Source organism: Dermacentor albipictus, unplaced genomic scaffold (genome assembly GCF_038994185.2).
Source record: "Dermacentor albipictus isolate Rhodes 1998 colony unplaced genomic scaffold, USDA_Dalb.pri_finalv2 scaffold_11, whole genome shotgun sequence".
Taxonomy (NCBI): Eukaryota; Metazoa; Arthropoda; class Arachnida; order Ixodida; family Ixodidae; genus Dermacentor; species Dermacentor albipictus.
In genome coordinates this window covers 3,946,455-3,960,044 of record NW_027225565.1, presented here as the reverse complement: position 1 = coordinate 3,960,044, position 13,590 = coordinate 3,946,455, and the positions used below count along the sequence as shown (strand labels likewise).

General features: G+C 45.8%; 1 protein-coding gene across 18 annotated transcripts in view; it reads left to right on the top strand.

The window, feature by feature from the left end:
* mask (multiple ankyrin repeats single KH domain) overlaps positions 1–13,590 on the top strand; it is a 332,919-nt gene that overhangs the window by 88,143 nt on the left and 231,186 nt on the right. The gene's annotated exons all lie outside the window — the stretch shown is intronic.

Genomic DNA, 13,590 nt, shown 5'->3' with positions numbered 1-13,590 from the left:
ACGATTGTAAGTCGACTTGAATGTAAGTCGACCCCCCCCATATCGCGTGACAGGAAAAAAAAAAAACCATACCTGAGGGCGCATTGGATAACGAGAATTTATTAGTAGCTGACATGGTCACTGGACTACTTGTCTTCACTACTGCTGCCATCGTCATCCCTGCTGCGGTCCCACAGCGCGTCATCGTCCAGCGAAATTCCACATTTGGCAAACTACCGCACCATCACATCTTGTGGAACAGCAGCCCACTCCGAATGCCCCCAACCATACGCAGCCGCCAGGGAGGCTCTTTTGACAGGTCCGGTTGGCATAAGTTCGCAGCCATCTTCTGCCGCCAGCCACTGGTTGTACTCGCGGTGAAGCAGGTCCTTAAAAGGCAAAGATCCAGGCTTGTTTCGTGAACATGTCGCACTTCACTGGCAGGGACTGATCATGCATCTCAGCGATGTACGCCGCAAGCTTCACCTACAGCTCCGGAAAGTGTCCAGACTTCAGCCCGTCGGAAATTCTTCACTTGCCATCAGAGGTGAAAATTTCGCTTCGCTGCAGTCGCCACTCTAGCATCACTCGTTCAGAAATATCGAACTTGCGGCCCGTTGCGCAGTGATTTCTTTCTTTGGCGTAAAGGATGGCAGCCCTCTTGAACGCTGTTGTGAACGAGTGCCTAATGATTAATGGCCCTGGAGCACTCATGACGAGTGAGGAAGCATGGAAGCAGCACGTAGCCGGTAGTCAAGTCAAACGCGTCAAACCAATGCCTTTGGGCAAACCATCTCTATGAAACTACAGTGAAACTTCGTTAAACCGTAGTTGGCCGGAGCTTGGAAAAAGTATGTACTTAACCGTAGTACTGTTTAACCGAAATAGCACGAGATCGCCCACTTAAGCTGTTAATAACGGAACATGGAACTCGGAGAGAGTGCAATAAAGGGGTAAAAAACATGCAATATTTATTCGCACTTCGCGCGACAAAAGTGTTAGTCGAACCCGGCTATAACGAAGTCGCAAAAAAACCTCTATCAGTTCGATATAGAGCATAATTCGATATAAGCCTGGTAAATAATTGGACGTCATCAGAGCACATACTATACATAAAATCACTTTATTGAGGAAACTGGCTTAGTTTCGCATGAAATAGTCCTCTATTTTCTTCTGTTTGGGCAATTTCACAGCCTGCGACGCTTGCACTTCTCCACATTGTCTAAGGAGTTGGAGCAGCTGAGGCTGCAACCTTCCGCACTCGCGCAGAAGCACCGGACTAATGCGAGCGCACCAATCGCATCGGAGGATGTCGGCAAAGGACCGTCGTTGCTTTCCTCATTGTGCCAACTTTCACTTGTGCTCGGTACAATGTCGACAATATAGTCTCCGTTTTCAGACTCTCCCGTGGTCGCAACACCATCATTTGCACTCACCAACTCGTTTACCGTTGATTTGTCAATGGCTTCCGGAAATTCTGACAGCTCGCTCCAAACTTCGGCAACACCGGCAGCGGCTTCGTCGCATTCGTCAGAATTTACAATCATCACCGAGTATGCGGAAGCTGGCATGGCTGAAGCAATTTCGGATGAACCACTTGTACACGGCCGTGCGTTCTCGTTGGGTGCCACGGGCACCGGGTCGCAAGTTTGAGCACTTTAGCCCTAATCTCCCCCCTATTCTTCAAGATCGTGCTGAAAGGGCTCCTCGGGATCTTGCACGTTGCGGGGACATCCGACTTCTCACCGAGTTAGTACAGCGCAGTCACAGTAGGGAGAGCGGTTGAATGGAGCCGTGCCGTCGGGTTTCCTCCTCCCCGCGAGGAAAAGCCAACTTTTTGGTGCACTTTTCCGCCGCTTGACGTTCGATATATCTGGAGTCTCTTGTTATTTTTGTTCCATGTAAGCGTAATTTTTGCTATGTATACTCATTGTAACTATACCGTGTCCAGAAATTGTTCGAGATATATATATGCCGAGCACCCGGCGTCTTTTTTATCCGAGCTTCGGCATGACGCGAGTCCTCGCTTGCACGATGCCGCAACGCTCTCTGGCACGGCGCTGAAATGATGTTGATGTGGCTTCATGCGCTAATGCACAGGGCGCTTGGAGGCCGTTGTTCCGACCTCTGAGGCTTGTTGTTCTGCCGGGCTGCCCGATGGAGACGACCATAGAGTTTCTCACTATATTACCTGGAGGGAAATCTGGCGCTGCTGCTCTGTGGTATGCATAAGAATGCTGGTATATTGTGACTTCAGATTTACATCACAGCGTTGCCATCTGGTGAAATTGGCCACCAGATTTCTGAAATCTGGTGAAAATGTAGAGCTCCTGGTGGCCAGGCCAACAAACTACTGCACCAGACAAAATCTGGGGATATCTGGGGAAAACCGCTCTACCAAAATTACCGTCTACCCGCGCTGCTCATCCAATCATTTAACACTAGGTAGCACCTGCGGCCGCCATGGTTCTAAGGCCTATATTTGTATTTGTTTATTCCTTATGAAATCCCTGTGTTGCTGTGCTACTGCTAGGGTACAGTGAACTATATAAAGCTTACTGTAGCTAAGGTTTGTGCTAGCGTGTGATGCTAGCGCTAGGTTTCAACGCACATATAGTTATGTCCTTTCAATAGACGGCACCGGTTGTTCTAGTGGAGGAATAAATTTACCGTGGGAAGCACGGGAAGAGCAACGCCGGGCCACCGGCAATGCGTCAAGTGGCCAGCCAACACACGTGCTGATGCTCCGCTCATTTCGCTGTCATAAAAACCTGTTGCGCAGGCCGTCTTCGACGGGAAACTTCCTGAGGATTCTGCAACATTATGGGCTAGAATTTTCAAGTTTAAAAATGCCATGGGGGAAAAGCCCTACCAGGAACTTTCATTGTATGCACTGGCATGTCTTTCTTGCCCAGTGTCGAATGCAATGGTGGAGCGTGTCTTCAGTCAGGTCACGTGTGTTAAGACGAAGTACAGGAACAAAATGTCGCTGAAAACTTTGGATTCCATTGTACGAATTCGCACAACGTTGACCTCCAGAGAGGGGTTTTGCGTGAAGTTCACAATCACAGACGATATGCTACGCAGGTTTCTACGATGCTCCAAGGGATGATTAAAGGCTTCTCATCGTGATTTTATATAAATAATAAGATGCGTGCTTGACGAATGGTAATTCTTGGTCATTTTTGTGCATTTTAAGGCAATTTTATTTTCTGGTGAAATCGGGAAATTTTAGCGAGTTTCTGGTGTCGTGCCGACTTTCCAATCTGGCAACGCTGTTGCATCATTCTCGGAGAGCCAGGCAAGCACTGTTCCATCTGTCACAATGATTCATTTTCTACTAAAACTGCACGTGAAAAGCTGTTTTGCCTTTATTATTAAACAAAACATGTTTTGTTTAACTATAAGAACTTGGTATTGCATGCACAATTATATGATACGTAAAAAGTATCCGCGGGCTGCTAAAGTTGAAGGACAGGCAACAAGATTCATGCTCAGTTTGAAACAGTTTGTAATCGGTTCTTGCTTTTCTTTCCTTAATCATACATTGTAAGTGAGTATAGATGCAATTTGCGTGGATGGAACCATGTTGTGAAGATGTTACTTTCAGAACGCGTTACTTGTGTAGCCATATCCCTGTGTTAGAGGAAGCCTCTTGCAACACCAGCCAATGCAAGCCTCGCAGACACACATACCGTCATTCCCATGATGGCACAGCGACGAAACTCCCATAGATGGTGGCGCCAGTGTTATAGTGAGAAACCCAATGGAGACGACACACCGCCGTGTTTGCGCGATGAAAAGTTGAAACACTATGTGTTTAACCAACACGTACGCAATAAGCTGGTACGGTTTATGCAGATACAAAATGCAATATGTTCAATGGCCGCTGAGTTGGAGATTTGACTTTACTGCTTTTAAAATGAAACTACTGTTTAAGCAGGTACGGTTTAAAGAGGTTTTACTGTATAGAGAAAAACCCGTGAGTGGTGTCTGCTCTTCCATGAGCTACTGATACTCCCCGCAAGTGCCGCCGTTCTGAGGGTGCTGCCGCGAATGGAACAGCGCCGCTTCCATCAACTGTCAACACGTTCCCCATGAGGGTTGTGTGCACTGTAAAACTCTCAAAATGTTGAAAAACCCTTCCGAAAAGTGAACAAACACGCAGGATAGCGAAAAGCTATGGGTAGGGCCATAGAGCAAGCATAAAATTGTAACCACGTTGTAGCTCCTGTTGGTCTCGCTTTTTTGGCGGTGCCATGTTTTGTTTAAAACTGATGGTAGCGCTAAAAAGGAACGGACACACGCCATGTTTTGGTTTCGACTGTAAGTCGACCCCCCCCCCCTTCAGATTTTCAAATGAAAAAAAAAAAGGGGGTCCACTTACAATCGTGTAAATACGGTAGCTGACACAGTCCTCTTTCCCGATGGGAATGTAGCCGTATAGCTTGTCTTCTTGTAGAGCAAAGTATGTTTTGCTGTCTCCATCCGTAAGCATAGTTGTGTATCAGAGGTTGTGTCGCTCCAGCAGCCTCCTGGACAAGATGAGCGCAGCCTCTACTCCCATCTCACCAGCTTTCTTTGCTGTATTTTTCTGGTACAAATGGCTCTCCTTCCACTTTTCATGAGAGGGGTCACCTTCCTTAGAGCCCGATTCACACCCAGCACAGAAGTTACGTAGGACAACATAGTCCAAAACAAGGCTGCTGAAGAGCTCGATAACGGTTGCCGATGCCGATGTGAGATGAATGTCCGCGAATAATCCAGGACCCGTTGTACAACACCGTGATGTTGCCCGGATAGTTTAAGTTTAGTTCCACGTAGAGTTCGCGAACCGAACATGCACACTCGCTTGTCAGTTTCTCGGCAGCGTGGGTAGCGGCAGGTGTCAGCTTCGTCTTCACGTATGTTTGCCATGTTTTCGTATGCAGGCCTGCGATGTGCAATGTTCTTTGTTGCAAACACGTTATTTAGCGCGGTTTGCCTGTTTCCTGTAGCTTGCATAGCGTGTGCTTCGAGCGCGTTCACGCTGGACGGATTTATTTTTTGGTCTCCATCAATGCGCGGCGAACTCAACCCCGACGTCGTCACGCTACAGTGTGTACACACAAACAGCAGCTTGACGGCAAGGCCATAATCCAGCTCACCTTTGATGATTATCACGTTGCCATTACAGATTTTGCACTTTGCAAATGTCGGCCTAGCATTCACCGACCAAGCTCACAATTGTGAATGTCTCGTAGCATCAGGTGGGGGAGCCGAGGCAACGGCGCGTTCTGTGAGGAAGTTTTGTTTTTGTTCTGTCGCTGGAAGGAATGACATCTGCTGAAGTTTCATTGCTGCTGCTCTTTGGATGTTTCGTAGCTGCGGAGCTTGCAGAATTTGGATATCGTGTGCACACGGCCGCTGTACGCGGTGCTGTCGGTAGCCGACGGGTTTGCTCGGCCGGCATTTGTTAGGCATAGCGCGGCGATCTGGGCCGGCTTGGCGACCGCACTACCAAGCACGGCACATCCATCACCTTGGGCGTCCTCAGTTGTTGTGGGGCACTTCTTGAAGTTTTCGGCCAACGACCGCTTTATCCGTTGCCCAAATTTGTCCTTGCTGCGGAACTTCTTCACTTTCATCGTCAGCCGTGAAGCAGATGATGGAAAAACCACTAGGCCAATCGGATGGCTCGCTGCGTCAAGCAGCCAATATGAGCGTGCGCAGGTACATCACAATGGCGCGTATTTACTAGAAAACCAATGAACAAACAGACTACCGTGGCAGGAAATTGAAGTTTAAGCTCTTTCCAAATGAGACCAAGATGGCCTCGGTAGCATGTCTGCAACGGCTTCAGCGTGCCGTGAAAAAATGTGGTTTTAGAGTCAATTCTGGTTCAGATCCTGCTCAAATGGATTATATAAACTAGTGTTGTGTTCAGCAATACTGATCCGTGAAAGGAAAAACTTTGCAAATTCGCGTAAAAAGAATTCAAGATTTCGAAAATATCATATTAAAAAAATCAGTTTTTTCACGATTTTCAGCCCGTTACAGGGCACCTCACCAGGCCCCATAGCAAATTTTGGTTTACGCTGGAACTTGTTACGTGTCCTCTAGGGAGTGTTCTGCTGCAAAAATGTTTCAAATGGGCTCATTAATAGCCGAGATAAAAATATTTCAGTTCCACGAACCCATGATTTCAGTTAGCGGGCTCCTCTGCCAAGCAAGACGCTCTCTCCACTCACCTCGTCTAGCCTACGCAAGTGAAATTCCTTCCCCGCGTTCTCCCATACTGGACATCGAGGATCGCGTGACACATATGTCTTATTTCTTTCCACCTCGCTTCTTCTTTTTTCGGCGCTATGCACATCTGCCGACGACTTTGCGAACAATTTTGCACCCTGTGCAGAAGGAAACATGACTAGTGGTGTAATTCAGTGCTACACAAATACTGCGGCAGAACAAGTGGATCGCAGAGCATGGTCACGTGCTGAAATACGGTAGAAAATGGCATAGTTTCGGTACCTGCGCACGTGACCACACGACCGTGGGAACAAGCAGACGTAGCGGAAGTAGATCTCTCTTGCTTCGGTGCGAAGTAAAACAAAAAATACGCATACATTCCGTTTCTTTTTGTTATTTTTCTAAACTTCAATTCGTCAATTCAAGCAACAGATTACACAGATACCAGATGTTGTCTTGAATAATTCTTGAAGTCTCGTGTCGCCACGAGCGATGTCACACTACTGACACCAGTACGTAAGCGCAGGCACACGAGTATGTCATCCTCCGGCTTGGAGTGCGGCAGCTGTGAGAAGGAAAAACGGTGTTCGATTTGAGATTTCAGATCTTTCCGAGGTGCATAGTAATACTTTGCACACACGATCGTTATCACACAATGTATGCTCTGCGCTTGTCAGCTCAAAATGGCCAGACCTGGTGAGGGCCCTTTAAGACCCGTGTCTTGTGTGGGGGACGGGTCTATGGCACTGAAAAATCGAGAAAAAAATCTATATAAATTTTGGAAAATGTTATAATCAGAATCTACGTTCATTCTTACTAATCTGCAAAGTTTCATATCTGAAACATATCTATTTCAACTGCAATATCATTTTTTTGCATTAAAGGTGGCTCAATTTGCAATATGTAGAACCAAAAACGGTGTAATTTCAACTACATGCAGCTTCTGCGCTATAGCTCCGCTCGCTGCCATGTTGGTCTCATTTGAAACGGCAGCTTTTAGTCTTCAATTTTCACGCGCCTGCACTTCCCTCCAGTCACCGGTAATGGTAGAGAAACGCTGCGAAGAAATGATGAAATGCCAGTTGCTATTGGCTGCTCAGGGCACGTGATGAAATGTGGCGTGTGATTGGCTGAAAGCATCGTCTACAGCGCGTCTCTGTCGGGTATGCGGGTGCCATTTTGTCCTGTCGTCAAACGTGCAAGCAATTTGCTGAGATGTCAACGAGAAAATTTGTGTGCTGACATAAGTACGGCAAGAAAAGAAAGTTGTCACTGATTCAGAACATCAGAAGAGTGACTGAAAGATCGAAAGGCACTGAGGGCGAACTGCAAATTTAAGATGAGCAACTGCTGGCATCGAGTGACGGAGCCACCGCGCCGCGCACTACAGCAGGATGAGGCTTAGCGGCCCCGTCAACAAGTGACCCTGACGTCGGCCGCATTTGTCGGCCGCATTCGTCGGGATACAGTGAACCGGACGCCTTCAGGTATAGATGAAGGTAGGAAACGAGCTGATGCCAAAGTTCAAGAGCTTGCATCGACTGCAGCAGCGAAACGAAAATCGGACGTCTTGGCCGCGAGCGATTCCGATGGCTGCCCGCCTCATGAGACCAGTTTCACCGTGGTGTGTTTGGAATTAGTGAACACGCTTCTTGAACACTTACAGTGTAAGATATGTGGCGGAAACGTGAAAATATGCCAAGAGGATCGAGAATACGGCCTTGCTGTGAAGCTGTTGCTTGTTTGCTCCAACTGCGGTGACACAACTGTGGTGACAATCGCAGATTCCGGCACGACCTTCAATCATTTGCTCCTTGCGTGCTTGTTTCTGAGCTGAGGAGATAGCTGAAGTAGCAAATTTGAAGATGGAGAAATGTGCTTTCCAGCGAGACCAAGATGGTGGTGCTTCGTTGTAGCGTTCCGGAGATATTGTCACTTGAAAAATGCTGTTCTTTCTTGATTTCTGCGAAATTTTTCACAATCTTGGCCGATAAAACAAATATTTAGAGCACTTCTACATGGTTTATAGTGATGCTATTTCTGAGTCAGATAGAAAAAGAGCTATAGAAACTAAAAGTATGATTTTAAAAAAATTAATTTTTTTTGCCCATTTTTCGCGATGCAAAAGCTGCGTCCCCCCTTAAACAGTAGTTTCGTTTTGAAAGTATAAAAGTCAAATCCCCGACTCAGCAGCCATTGAACATACAGTGTTTTGTATCCGCATAATCCGTACTAGCCCATTGCGTACGTATCGGTTAACACGTAGTGTTTCCACTTTTCGTCGCGCAATCACGGTGGTGCATCGTTTCCATCTAGTGGCCCGGCAGAACAATAAGCCTCAGAGATCAGAACAACGGCTTCCAAGTGCCCTGTGCGTTTGCGTGTGAAGCCATATCAACATCAACTACATTTTGGCGCTGCGAGAGAGCATGCCAGAGAGTTGTGGCATCATGCAAGCTAGGACTTGAGTCATACCGAAGCTCGGATAAAAAACACCGAGTGCTCAGCATAGAAGAAAAATTGGACATCGTTTGTGCTATCGAACGTGGCATGAAGACGTCGGCGCTGGCACATGACAGGGATCTACCGTTGACTACGGTATGTGGCATTTGGATTGCGAAGAAGTTGCTCGGCAGTACTGCTGCGACTGCAGAAAGATGTCGGCTGCGAGGTTCGACTTGTCGCCGTCATTGCCTCTGTTGCTGTGGAAGTGTCGCCTAACGACAGTAATGAGGACGACATGAAAAGTGACAGCACGGGTTATTCAGAGGGCAACAGTGGCAAAAGCTGCGCTTTGCGTCAACCTCTTGAATGCAATCATCACGACGAGAACAGCATTTCCCAATGTAAAAGGCACCCTGCGACTTCTGCAGCACTATCGCGCCCGTGCACCGAGAATATTCAACGCCAACAAGGAATTTGCTATGCGAGTGTTTGCCGAGAAGAGGGGGCTTCAGTAAGTTTGAGGCTACCGTCGTCGTTGCTAGGCCGCGGTGGCATCAAACAAAAATGCATGAAGTTAATGTCACAATAGTCACGATAGTTGCACAATAGTTACGATAGTTAGTCGCACGATAGTCTCATATTTTCACGTGAGACTATTACGGCCTCCTTGCACCTTGTTCACATGGGATCTAGCGGCTGGAAAGCATATGTGATCGCAATCTGCTGCAGAGAACGGTGGCGTGTTGCAGTTATCGCCTATTAAAGCATGCACTATGCTCCTGACGGCACCATGCGCTGTGAAACAGATAGGCAAAGATGCTCATTGCAATAGGACTGCTAGTGTTAGCTGTGAATGCCGTGTGCGACGACTTTGGAGAAGGTTCGCTGGTACCGAAATGAGTAACTATGTACTGCTCCTAATCACGTGCGCCTCGTGCATTGTCTTGTTTGCATGGGACCTGGTGGCCAGAAAACATATCATACAATTGCAGTTTGGCGACATACTGAACGTTGGTGCTGAAATATCGTGTTTTCTGAAAATGTATCAACTGGTAAACAATTTTCGTAACTCTATTGAGTCATTTGTTGTGTTCTTGATTGTGAATGTTCGTGCCGGAAAAACATGCATAACGGGAACGTATGAACAAGGTTCTGCTGTACTTGGCTTCGAATATCGAATTGAATATCGAATAATGATATGCACATGCATTAGCAAGTTGGGTTAATTCGTTACATTAAAATATTGCAGTTGGTTTGTCAGTGGTAAAAAACTAGATTAGTAAGCTATTATACTAGAACATTGTGAACAAACAATCCCTTGAGGGTAGATTTCTTTCACCATACGCGATCGCCCAGGGTAGATTTTTTTATTGCAGATTTCAATTCTTCTAAGGGACTTATTTTTTTTTTTAAATTACTGCAATTTTTCTAGGGTGACTCTAAAGTGAGAAAAAAATATTTTACGTTGGTGTATATATATGTACTCTTCATTCATGAATAACAGCAATAAAAAAGGAAATAAACTTATAATTTGATGTATATTTATACTCGTAGTTCAAGGTCTTGAAGGTCTTGAATATGCGCACACAAGAATATTTCGCAAGACTCAAATGTTCCTGCTCTTACAGTAATATCTAATATATACATCCTTAACGTAATCGAACTGCGTAGGTGCGCGCACTCAATAAAACTGTGTGGTTGTGTGCCCATCACAAAAGCACAAACTGGGACAAACTTCCGCTAATCTTCACCTTATCACCAACCAGAGGATATTAGTTTTCGCTAGTGTCAAAAAAAAAAAAAAGCAATGGAAACACATACACGGCGGCATCCTTCCTATGCGCACCCCTGTGAGCACTAAACGAGTGAGAAAGAGGCGGTAGCCCTTTGAGCGATTAGTAATGACATAGCCGTCAGTTTTGCAAGCGCAAGAAGCCAAAACTTCATGCGGAACAAAACCCGAACTGCCGCCGCCCGCGCGCACACCAATGCACGAGTGTTAGTATAGACGCGCGGGCGCAAACTAGCTCTAAAACAAACCGTGCAACGAAAACAGAGAGAGGGAGACATGCGAACAAAATTCCATGCATTTCCACATAGTGGCAGCACACGACAGAAAAGAAAAAGTTAGGAAATTGGCCCACTTTCTAAACGTACAGACGGCGCCGTAAATATACGGCATCGACTATTTTTGGACTTGTTCGCCGCTCCATATATTTACGTCATTGACCCTTAAAGAATTAAGCTCATGTTAACTTGGAAAATTAGTAATTCCTACTAGCTGTCCTCGCTAGCCTGTGCCTTGTTATACTGCATCAAATGCTGGTAAACTCTGGAGGCATTTGACCCTGTGCCAGTCATCACTTATTCTGTCAAGAATAAGCTCAGAATTAAGGGTGGCACGGCAAAAAAATATTACAAACATTGTGAGCCATTCCACTTTGTGAAGGTGGATGACAAGCGAAGCTGTTTAGCACGCGACACAGAGGTGACATAGAATTTTGAACAAAGTTATGAACCTACTTATTGTCCTTGTCGGTGGTCATCATGATGGTAGGTATGCACACACATTCTTGTATCACTTCCGTTATTAAATGCATCCATCATGTAAAACAATGAATGGCTCATATCCCCTTAACTCATTCCATACCGCGTGTATTGGGCATCATTAGCCTGCTAACAATGGTTTTAAATGCTGCTTTCGAGACCTTCCGCGCAGCTCACGGACCCACTGTGCTATCGGATGTGAAGGCGAAGAAATATATTTTTGTTTGCTAAGCACTTTGCCTCTCCCCCCCAGGCAGTGATTCTTGAACGCACTCCAAAGTTTTCGCAGTCGTCAAAGTCGAAAGCAAAAATGGCCGCCCGCTATCAATAGTTTGAAACGGTGCTTTTGAGGCCTTGTGCGACGTTCACAGAAACTCTACGCCATAGGACGTGAACGAGAACTATATTTTAGTTTTTAAGCAGTTCTTTTTTTCACCACCAGATGTTAATTTTTGAATGCACTCGGAAGTTTCGCGATTGTCAAAGTAGAATGCAAAAATGGCCACCTCCGGGAGCAGTGCGTGCACTTGCAAGATCGCAGATCTCGCGATTCTGCTGCATCTGGGGTTGATTTTATCGATGGGTCATGCAGCAGACAGTGAGGATGCTGCCTTTTCATTGGACTGCGTCTCTAGAGGGACCATGACGCAAGTCATCCAAAAAATCAGCTGCCGCAGCCGGTACGCTAAACTGTAATGCTTGCACTTTTGAAAGGGAATACCTGTTAAAGAAAAAAGTTCGATTTTTTTGGAGTTAGTGCCTATTAGACGGCATTACATTTTGTATACGTGATAACTTTTGTTAAATATTTTTCTGAGTAGATACAAGTGTGTCTTTAATAATGAGAGTTTAGTGTACTGAATTCTTAGGTTGTCACCGACCTTAGAGCTAAAGGCACAGAGCAAGAAGTATGCGGGAAAGGAGTTATTCTGCCCATGTTATGATCATCATGTGTTGCGTCTGAAGGGAAGGAAACTGCGTTCCGGTGTGCCGTTCTGATCACCTCCATGATTTGCATGGCCCACTTAGGGGCAGCGTAGTAAACTGATGTCAGGTGCTCAATATCTGATTTGTTTTTAAAATTTTCAGGCATGTACAGGCACGTCCACTGTTAGTGGGAAGACGGGAGCTTGTGGCATCGCTCTGCAGAGTGCCAGCACCGGCTCCTCGTGAAGTCTTGGCAGACAAATCTCCATGGCAGTCGACTTGCCTGGCTTTTCGCCGATCGCTTTTATTGCACTTGCACCGCAAGATTTCATGAGGCGCCGGTGGTGGGGCTCCCCATGGAACGATGCCATGACTCCCGTGTTCCCACTAGCAGTGGCCGCGCCTGTACATAGCAAGAAACTTGAATGAAGAATAATAGAGTAGCCGTTCTTGCAGCATGTTGAGCAGGTAATACAATAAAATGAGCTTATTAATAATGGTAGCACATGGGCAGCCAATGTTGCTCACCTGCATCACTTTCTGTTTGGGTTTACCGATTGCACCGTGACTGCTTCAAGTGAGCATTACATATAAACTATCTTGATGCAATATACTGGATGACTGCACAGAACCATGCTATATTGTAACATACAGTTTAGCCTAAATATAACAAATTATTGGATGTAACAAAGATATTAGTGTCAGGTATGACTTTGTTATGACGAAGTTCCACTGTATTAAGCTGTAGTACAGAATTGTACAAGGACACAGGAATCAAGTGCTTGCAGCTACTTCAAGCATGCAGGCAAAAATAACGTACAGCGCAAAGGACAAGGACAGCGAAAGACGACATACACAGCGCGTACGTTATTTTTGATCATGCATTACCAACTAGCCCAAGCAACCACCCTAGTTCATGCAGGCAAATAATTAGGGGGTGTGTGAGGTTAGAAAATTTTGAATACCAATTGAATATCGCATTTTTAATAATCATATTCAATTTGAAAACCAAGCTGTGTGGGAGCATACATGACTCTTCGCATTTGTTTCTAACTTCCGATTGTTTGCCCATTTTTGTGTTACTGAGAATGATTGCGTCAATGTGAAATTCAATCCTAAAATTAGCCTTCGTCGGATAATTTGAAATTGACCAGTCATCAGGCACCTGCATGAACGCTATGGTATGACTACAATAGCAACCCCTTTAGTGGCAGCATCTGTCTCGTCTTAGGGCACAGTGTGCGTTGAATACATGTCACCTCTTGTCAAAAATGCCCATTTTTGGCCTACCTTAGTAAGGTTTTCAAACAATAACCATAATAGCTCCTCAATAACCTACCGCAATGACTGAAGACGTTTTAGCTGCGTGTGTCGCTCGATGCGTATGGTAATGTGATAATGATGATAGTGGCTAACATTGCGGCTTTGCAGAATACAATAACTATGTGCTGAGCGTGAAATATT